The 10,102-nt window shown below is 48.6% G+C and overlaps 1 long non-coding RNA gene across 1 annotated transcript; it reads right to left on the bottom strand.

The window, feature by feature from the left end:
- Positions 1 to 7,610: 7,610 nt before the first annotated feature.
- Positions 7,611 to 8,749, bottom strand: LOC141042097 (uncharacterized). The gene is made up of 2 exons (XR_012203915.1): positions 8,104 to 8,749; positions 7,611 to 8,019 (listed from the first exon to the last, which is right to left on the bottom strand). It is a non-coding gene; the product is annotated as an uncharacterized lncRNA (long non-coding RNA).
- Positions 8,750 to 10,102: the final 1,353 nt, after the last annotated feature.

Below are 10,102 nucleotides of genomic sequence, written 5' to 3'. Positions count from 1 at the left end.
GGAGCGTTACGGTCGAAACGGGGGTCCTGTTCCTCGGGAGGGGTGTGGCATACCGCAAAACGGACTCCACGGGATATTGTTCATCTCCACCGTCGACCTCCTCCAGCCTCCACGGGCTACTGCTCATCCACCGTCGACCTCCTTCAGCCTCCACCTGCAACTGTTCATCCACGGGCTCCTCTTCATCCAGCCTGTACCGCTCCTCCACCGGCTACTGTTCAACCAGCCCTCTCCACGTGGCCCTGTTCAACCACCCCTCCACGGGCTACTGTTCAACCAGCCCTCCACGGGGTCGTCCTGTTCATCCAGCCCTCCACGGGGTCCTGTTCATCCACCCCTCCATCGGCTTGATCGATCGGGGTACTGATCACCCAGCGGCAACAGCCTCTACTACCACGGGGTCCTGTTCATCCAACCCCCCATCGGGAACTGTTCATCCAAACCCCCCAACAACGCTCATTGTTCATCCAAAGGCAACATCGATCGGCTTCACTTAGCAGCTGTAGCGAAGGAATCACTCGGGTTCAGTTAATAGCAAGGGATCGATCGATCGCTCGGGTTCAGTAACGTGTAGCCTGCAGTCCAATCACTCGGGTTCAGTAGGAGAACGCCTCGCTCGGGTTAAGTTAGAGCCCGACGCCTCGCACCCACGCGCGTACGTGTACGAGAGAAACGCGCATCGCTCGGCCCCCGACCACCCACCGTAACCGGGAACTCCCTGATATTTTCCACGCCTTCGCTTCTACCACGGTTTTTTCCGTCATGGACGGCCCAAAGAATGTCATGCAGCTGCGTCTCCAGCCCGCCCAGGACGAAAAGCCCATTTTCTGTCATGATTTTTTGTCATAGAAGTAGGAGCCCACCACATCTATGATGATACTGGGTTTTTTCACAATTATCGTCATAGAAATGTCATAAGTATGACAGAAAAAAAATTCGTTCGGCAAATGTCACAGATGTGTCTCTTTTTTGTAGTGACTCCTCATCACCCATTTTCTAATTGATTCATTACTCATTAGGCAGGACTGTCATTAGGGTTTGTTGTGTGCTGAGTGCTACCTACACTTAATGGTTCAGATGTATTTCAGTAATCTTTAGTACCTGTAAAGTTCACAGGGTTTCAAAATTCTGGCCCTAGGAACAGACACTAGTCATTTTGGATTGTTGGTCGTAGTGACATTGACCCAGATTACTACTTCAGGCCAGGTTTCTTGACAATTTTACTTGTCTTTCTTACTCATCGATATGATATCCAATTATTCATGTCGATTAGTTGCAGGCCAGGTTTCTTGGCGCCGGTCTCAGTCTCAGCCCCGGTCTCGATGTCGGTCTCAGTCTCCGATGCGACAGGTGGGCCCAGCAAGAACAACCGTTGATCGTCGGCAAGGTTCAAAAATTCGTCTGCCGCCCGGTAGATGTCGTCGCAATCACCAGAACCTTGTCCTTCATCATTGCTAGCCATGTTTCCTACGATTAAATCTAGTCAATTAATTCTAGACCTAATAAAATGAATAATGACATAAAAAAGGCCTATGTTTTGTAGGAACGTTGATTCCTTCCCGGTGCGGCAAATCCCGGGCACTCGATATGTCCTAGTTTGTAGCACAATACATGCCGAAATTCACGGAAAATTTTGGCATGACCTTGGCTAAAACGTGGGAAAATCGAGCGCCTGAAATTTGCCGGAACGGAAATGAATCAACATTCCAGCAAAACATAGGCCACTGGCTTCATTCCCTGGAAACAACAAAAGGCCACTTGGGCACAATCGAACCACTTCAATGTTGCATATAACAGGACCACTTAAGAATATGTACATGAGAAATTACAACAGTATATAAACATGAGCAAACACAATTGAGGAATTTGCATATATCATGACCCCTTCAAATTTGCATCTCCTAGTGCTTGACACTTCAAGAAAATCTACACATATCTCATGCTCTCTCAAACTCAATTCAAAAACCAAATATAGATTATATTTAGTTAACTACTGAACTAAATTTTACTCTAAACTAAACCCTACTGCCCTAATTAACATCTAGTTAAACAAACTCAATTCGAAAACTAAACCCTACTAAACTAATTAACATCTACATTATCTGCTACTTAACATCTATTATTACCCTAACTAAAAAACATCTACTATTAACCCTACTGCCCTAGTTAACTAGTACCACTACTACTAATTAACATCTACTACTACTACTAAAAAACATTATCTATGAACCCTACTACTAATTAACATCTACTACTACTGCTAATTAACATGGCAGGAAGAAAATGCAGAGAGAGAGGGGGGTGGGGGGCTTACAGAGAGGCGAGAGATGATGGTGGGGAGGTGCTCGGCGATAGAGGCAGGGGCAGCAAGGGTGGGCTCGGGCTCGGGCGGCGGTGGTCCTGTGCGGGCTCGAGCGGCGGCGGTGAGGTCAAGGGCGGCGGCGGTGAGGTTGAGGGCGGCCTCGGGCGGCGGCGGTGAGGTTGAGGGCGGCCTCGGGCGGTGGCGGTGAGGTTGAGGGTGGCCTCGCACTACAAAAAAAAGACACATCCGTGACATTTTGGGCCGAACAAAATTTTTTTTCTGTCATACTTATGACACTTCTATGACAATAATTGTGACAAAACCCGGTATCATCATAGATGTGGTGGGGTCCTACTTCTATGACAAAAAATATGACAGAAAATGGGCTTTTTGTCCTGGGCGGGCCGGAGACGGAGCTGCATGACATTCTTTGGGCCGTCCATGACGGAAAAAATCGTGGTAGAAGCGAGGGCAAGGAAAATATCGGGAAGTTCCCGGTTACGGTGGCTGGTCGGGGGCCGAGCGATGCGCATTTCTCTTGTACGTACGTGCGTGTGTGCGAGGCGTTGCGCTCTAACTGAACCCGAGCGCGGCATTGGGCTCTAATTGAAGCCGAGCGATTGCACTGCAGGCTACGCATTACTGAACCCGAGCGATCGATCGATCCCTTCGCTACTGCAGCTAACTGAAGCCGATCGAACACTGCTGCCTCCTTCCCTTGATGAACAGTGAGCGTTGTTGGGGGGTTTGGATGAACAGTTCCCGGTGGGGGGTTGGATGAACAGGACCCCGTGGTAGTAGAGGTCATTGCCGCTGGATGAACAGGACCCCGATCGATTGAACCGGTGGAGGGGTGGATGAACAGGACCCCGTGGAGGGCTAGATGAACAGGACGACCCCATGGAGGGCTGGTTGAACAGTAGCCGGTGGAGGGCTGGACGAACAGTAGCCCATGGAGGGGTGGTTGAACTGGACCCCGTGGAGAGGGCTGGTTGAACAGTAGCCGGTGGAGGAGCGCGCGGTGGAGGCTGAATGAACAGGAGCCCGTGGATGAACAGTCGCAGGTGGAGGCTGGAGGAGGTCGACGGTGGATGAACAGTAGCCCGTGGAGGCTGGAGGAGGTCGACGGTGGAGATGAACAGTATCTCGTGGAGTCCCGTTTTGCGGTACGCCACACCCCTCCCGATGAACAGGACCCCCGTTTTGACCGTAGCGCTCCAACACAAGTCTGTTTCCTTTGTTTTGCAGTACGCCACACCCCTCCCGATCAACAGGACCCCGTTTCCACCGTAGGAGGTCCAACAGAAGTTCGTTTCCTCCGTTTTGCGGTACGCCAGACCCCTACCAATGAACAGGATCCCGTTTTGACCGTGGCCGGTCGAACACAAGGTTGTTTCCTCCGTTATGCGGTATGCCAGGCCTCGTTTCCATCGGCTGTTCCGTCCAACCCGGTTGGCTCCCGATGAACACGACGACGCATTCCGTTCCGACCCAGCCGGTTGGCTCCCCATGAACACGATGACAACGCAGCTTCTCCATTTCGACCCAGCCATGTACACGAGCCCTGGCCGTACGTATGCGCGAGTAGGCGTTCGAGACCCCACCCGTATGTACGTACGTGGCCGTATTTACTTTCTTGCACCCTGGCCGTTGTACGTACGTGTACATGCTACATGCGCGCCTCTACTACGACACGTGCATGCCTCTACTACGACACGTGCCCTTCCTTACATGCCCACGGTTCATCGCTACAGCTGCAGACAGACCGATTGTATGTACATACACGTTCGCGACCAGAATGACAACGCTACGTACGCTTCGACCGGGTGGGTCCCGACTGTTAGGCACTTCCTTCTGTGCGAAGATGTAGCTGGTGGGTCCCAGCAGTCAGGGGTGAATCGTTTCTTTCCCGTAATATGGACGCACTTCCTTGCGTGCGAAGATGTAGCTGGTAGGTCCCAGCAGTCAGGGGGCGAATCATTTTTTTGCCCGTAATATGGACGCACTTCCTTGCGTGTGAAGATGTAGCTGGTGGGTCCCAGCAGTCAGGGTGGAAACGTTTTTTCACGAAATATTGTGGCCCGTGCGGTGGGTCCCTGCTGTCAGGTGAAGGAATAATTATTTTCCGCGTAATAAGGAGGCACTTCCTTGCAGCGGCCGTGGACCCAGTTGTCAGCCTCTCCACGTACAGTACTCTTCTGATGGAAGTCGGTCATTGACCACATTGACCATGCCGCACCGAGAGCACCAAGGCGGTGGATGACGGCGAGGCCTAGGAAGGGGATGACGCGGAGCCGGGGAAGACGCGGCAGTGGATGCCCACACGGAGAGGACTACGAGGGTTCACTGGTTTGGCTGCGGTGTGAGGATGTCGTCGCCGCAGGGCCTGGCCAGCGGTGGGAGTGGTAGGGGGAGGTGAGGCCTCCACGGCAGCACAGCCGGCCACGAGAGGCAGGAGCAGGCGGCACGACCGCGCTGCTTTGGGCGGCTGGAGCACGAAGACCAGAGGTTGAAGAACAACAACGGCCGTTGGATGGACATCGTACGGTCACTGCATCTTGAATCGTTTATATTGACTAAGTTGACAAAGTCCTCGGTACACGTCAACTTAGTAGGCCCACAGGTCAGCCTCCGAAACGGTGCGCCCCAGATGTCAGGGGAGGAATCAATTTTTGGGCGGCTGAAGCTAGAATATCCGAGATTGAAGAAGAAGCACGAAATCCGTTGGATGGACATCCAACGGACACTGCTGCTAGAACCGTGTGTTGACTATAAGTTGACAAAGCCTTGCATACGCGTCAACTTAGTAGGCCCACAAGTGTGTGGCAGAGAACTTATAGCCCATTTGCGATTTGTAAGAATGCACAGCCCATTTTTGAATTCTAATGGAATTTACTACAGCCCATTTATAGTTTGTTAAAAGTACAGCCCATTTTCTAGCTAGGACAACGATTAATAATTTCAACCAATCGTTCAAAACAGCATTCAATAAAATTTCCCACATTTTGATAGGATCCGAAATATTTTTGTCCCAAAATTTCTAGTCAGATTAAATACAATTTCAATATAAATTTCTATTACGTAAAAATCCAACAAAACATTGCACGCGCAACAATTAATGAAATTAAAATTTTCAAAATCCAAAAGTAATATTTTATAAACTAATTACATGTTTGGTTCATTTTTTTATAGTTACTGCCCAGTTTTTATAATTACATCTCATTTATTATTTCTTAAAGCCCATTTTCTTGTTAAGCCTAATGCATCCCTCCTAGGAAAGATTTGCAGCCCAGCGGGGCGGAGAATAACAAGTTGACCCGGATTGTGTACAACTGTCGGCCCAGTTGCATTGCTGATGTTTAAAAAAAAGGCATGTGTAGTACAGTACAACCTTACATGGCTACTCAGCCCACATTTAGCGACGCCGGAAAGGCCCAAACAAGGCTTCTATACAAATTTTTTGAAGTCACTGAGCTCAATTAATAACTTAAGAAAAAAGTTAGAGTATAGTGGAACCTAATTAAAAGTTGTCACGAGCGAAGAAATAATTCAACGGGTCCCACTTGTGCATGTGCGTGTGCGCGCGCGCGTGTGTGTGTGTGTGTGTGTGTGTGAGAGAGAGAGAGAGAGAGAGACCCATCAGTCGATGCTCGTAAATACATCTTTCAGCCATATGCATTGATGATGCTCAGTAAAAACTTATATAGTTGACACAATCATATAGAACATCATAGCACACTGAACTTGCATACAAAAATTTCACGCAGATGGCACAATCAGGGTGGAAGCAGTGGATCGCTACGGGTAGGGCTATGTTGAAACCAACGAACTCGTACATAACGGTTCATCGTCTTTATCAATGACGGGGAAATATCTTGAATGTTGTGCAAAGAAAACAGACAGACAACACAATATATAAGTTCTGCTAGAACATTAAGTTGACGTACAGCCCTTTCTAAAAAAAGTTCAGGTAAAAAACTAGACAGGTCATCTGACAAGATTCAGTTGTTACCTCAAATTAGAGCACATCCAGGCAGGCAGCCCTGCCTCTTCTCCCAAAGAAGCAGTGGCCTCCGCCGCGTGATGGAGTAGGCCATGTGCCATCCATCGTTCCGAGCAACACGGGGAAAGTCTGACGTTGACTCCTGTAATGGACGTCGTCGATGGACCCGGGCACCAGCGGCGGCGGCAGGACTTCGATTGATGGATTGATCACTTCTTCGACATGCACGAACACTCGATACAGGTACATCCCTAACGTGGTCCGCGGCGGCCTTGGTGGAAACGAATAGTACAACCCTGGTTCCTGCACCGGTATCTCAACACGAATCACCTTCGGTATGGTGGACGGCTTCTTCATCCATGCCATAACCGTCAGAGCCCAGCTGTCTGGAGGAACAAACATACTTACGAGCTCACCTCCAAGGTCGTTGATAAGCTCATTCATGGACTCGTTGTTCCAAGCACGTCGAGGCATGCCGTGGAAGGTAAGCTTTGTTAAAAACTCAAGCTCAGAGGGCACCGAGCCCCATCCTGGGTGCCACCGATCAAAGCTCACCAGCACGCCATCGCAGAACAAACGTCGGGAAGATTCGAACACATGACTGCAGTTCAAAGTTGTCCAGAACCTAACGAAGAAATCAGCCGGTGGCGGACAGACTTCGACGAGCAAGTCACTTATTTGGATGCCGTGCGCAATGCCAAGAGCTTTGACAAGGTCGTCCGGTGAGATGGGAGGCGGGTCGCCGTTGATGGTTACCGGCAAACTGGCCGTCAAGCGCCGCCATGCCACTATTGAGCGATAGCACGCAGCGCCCGAAGGCAGGACGGACCTCAAGATCTCCGGCTCGGAGATCCGCGTTGACCGGCGACATGATAGTGCGCTTGAGTACAGGGAGTACAGGAGGGGGATTTGGGGGAACGGGAGTAGGAATCAAGATTCCAGAGGTGGGGGAGGGGCGGTTGATTGGGGATGAAAAGGTAGCATGAATTTCGAACACGCGCCAATATGCCCTCGGCGCGCAAGCACACGAAAACACCGGTGGCGCCCACATGTCGGCCTACGAGTCCCTATTCTTTCTTTTTTTGAGAGCCCAGCCTTTTTTTAGGATCTTTTGAGAGCCCGGCCTGAGAGTCATAATTGACCTATTTGGCATTGCGTTACTACTCCGCCCATATTCAATGACACCTCACTGGCCCAAACAAGTGTACATCATCGAAAAGGCCTTGAGCTCAAATTATAACTTGAAAAAGGAGATATACTCTGAACACTGGAGAATGGTGATGCCCTCATTTAGCGCACGAGTAGTTCGAGACAATAAATAGTTCAAAACAACAATATATACAACATTCAAACACTGACTAGTGACTACTACTGACATAAACAGCAAGACATGATAGTTCATAAGAAGTCTTGCTACACCACCGAAACGCACCCATCTGCAGCGCTCAGACTCTCGTGATCCAGACGAGAATGACATTCTAAATAGAGGCAACTATTACATAGTAAGAGTGACATAGACGAGGATGAACAAATGACAAGGAATATGCATAACAAAAGAGAGAACTACCCATCCAGAACAAGCAGCAAAGACAACAAGTCATTCGAAGAGTCATGATCCAACACCATCATAATTTGCAGCCGCGGTTCATCCACCAGTGATCCGGAGACACCAGTACTCCACCCTTTCGACGCAACAGCCCAATTACCTATCAACCTGAAGGCTTGAACCACATCACTGCCTGTCGGACTCGACACATCCAAGGATCAAAGTTAATCCAGATGCCTTTGTCATTCTCACCTTCTTTTGGCTGCAGGCTGTATCGTTGACAATCAGGGGAGTTTGCTCCCGAACTCCTAGGGCTCGTCGTGTAGACACAGTTTTCCATAGCAAACAGAGCCTCTCTGCCATCAAGGTCCTTGCCAACGGTGATCTCCTGGTTAATCAGATAATTGAGTCCGAGAAACAGAGAGTATGAACCAAACATGTTTACCTGCCTCCAACTCAAAAATCCTGCAGGCCCCAACAAGCTGGTATCCTGCTCATAGACGTAACATCCACTGTCCGGATACTCACGTATTTCACGGTGCTTGCATAAGTGGGGTTTTTGCAATATAACTTTTCTGGCTCATGTGTACGAATGATCATCTATCTTTTGCCGTCCTCTGATCGAGCAAGGAACCATTTGTGCTTCCCCTGTTTTTGGCAAAGGTGGTGTGATTACAAAGGGTAGTAACTATAGGGACACCGCATCATATCAAAAAGGACAGGCATTGTTAATGTAAGATCGGCATTGTTCAGAGTATGAGTAGTATAATGCAAGAAACAGCATTGATATGTCCCTGTTGGAACTGGGAGGAAAATACAGGGAAATGTATACTGGGTTCGAAAATATAGAAGTGCCATGCATGGTTATACTCATGTTATCTCACAATCGATTCTTCACAGGAAACTACCATGTCATTCATGTTATGTAATCATGTTCTGTCCTCACAAACAAATTCTTCAAGGAAACTAACAGACCATGCATTGTTATATACTCATGTTCTGTGGGCAAAATTTTTGTGAGCATATTATTCTAGCTATTGATTGCTGAAGGGCGAACATAGGTATGTACACATGGTAAGCATTACAGGATTTCACTACTTCAAAATATAGAGTTCTCCATATGCACATTTACTTCCCTAATGTATGGTTAGATGAAATCAACAGTGTGATGCATGTTTCTACATCATGAAAATGAGGAAACTAACATGGCCATTGATACACACTCATATTTAGTAGTATATAGATTACTATAAAATAAGGAGAATATCAATATCTTCCTAATAGTTTCATTATTTAGGGGTACAAATTGGCTGTAATGACATGGTCACAATCGCATGAATTAACTCATTCCAAATATAGCTGATTTACGGCGTCTCTAATACATTGCCATAGTTCTACTCAAATTCTGCTCAAACAGGGATATATCAATCATCACAAAAAGTTCAAACAGTGTCATGGCGTCATCATTAACATCAGACGGAAACAACTTACACGCGCCGTCCCAGCAATACGTGGTGCCATCTACTTTGTCGATCGCGTAGATGATGCCATTGTGTTCAATAGCATCACAGAAGTGTGTATCAGCTTTGACGATGATCCACTTCAAGCTGAGTTGTCTCCAGCTAAAGAAGGCACCGGCGGAAAGATAGGCGAGTCCCTTGTCGAACAACGCAATTAGCTTGAAGCCTGCGTCATCCGCATGTCGTGTGGGCACTTGGCAAATTACAATCTTCTGCAAAACAAGGTGCATCCAACTGACGACGTAATCTAGATGACTTGGACCGCGAAGGTAAAACTCTATATCGTCCAACGGAGGAAGGATAATCTCATGGGAGGTCTGGAAGTTCACGAGCACCAACTTTTCCCCGTCTTCTCTGACGGCAGCCATCCAGTGGGAGTTCATGCCGACCCAGTACATACCTGCAAGAAGTTTCGGGCGATGGTGATCAGATCGAAGTCGAGGGAAATGATGTACGGCGCCCCACTACATACCTGCAAAGAAGTTTTGGCTAATGGAGGTCGGATTGAAGTCGAGGGGCATCATGTATGCCTCCGTATCATGGTGAGCAAATCTCGCAAGACTAGATAGCAGCAAGCAGGGTGTCTTGAAAAGCTTAGGCCTCGCTTCGATGATGGATGTGTGCATGCCCCTCGAGCATGCAGCCAGCCACAGGGCGCTCAACATATCCATACACGAACAACAGAGGTCGAGGACGTCACTGGGGAGGTTGCTCCAATCGCAGCTCATATG

Source organism: Aegilops tauschii, chromosome 2, assembly GCF_002575655.3.
Source record: "Aegilops tauschii subsp. strangulata cultivar AL8/78 chromosome 2, Aet v6.0, whole genome shotgun sequence".
Lineage (NCBI taxonomy): Eukaryota > Viridiplantae > Streptophyta > Magnoliopsida > Poales > Poaceae > Aegilops > Aegilops tauschii.
The sequence above is the reverse complement of the archived record's forward strand: the minus strand, read 5'-3'. Positions and strand labels throughout refer to the sequence as shown.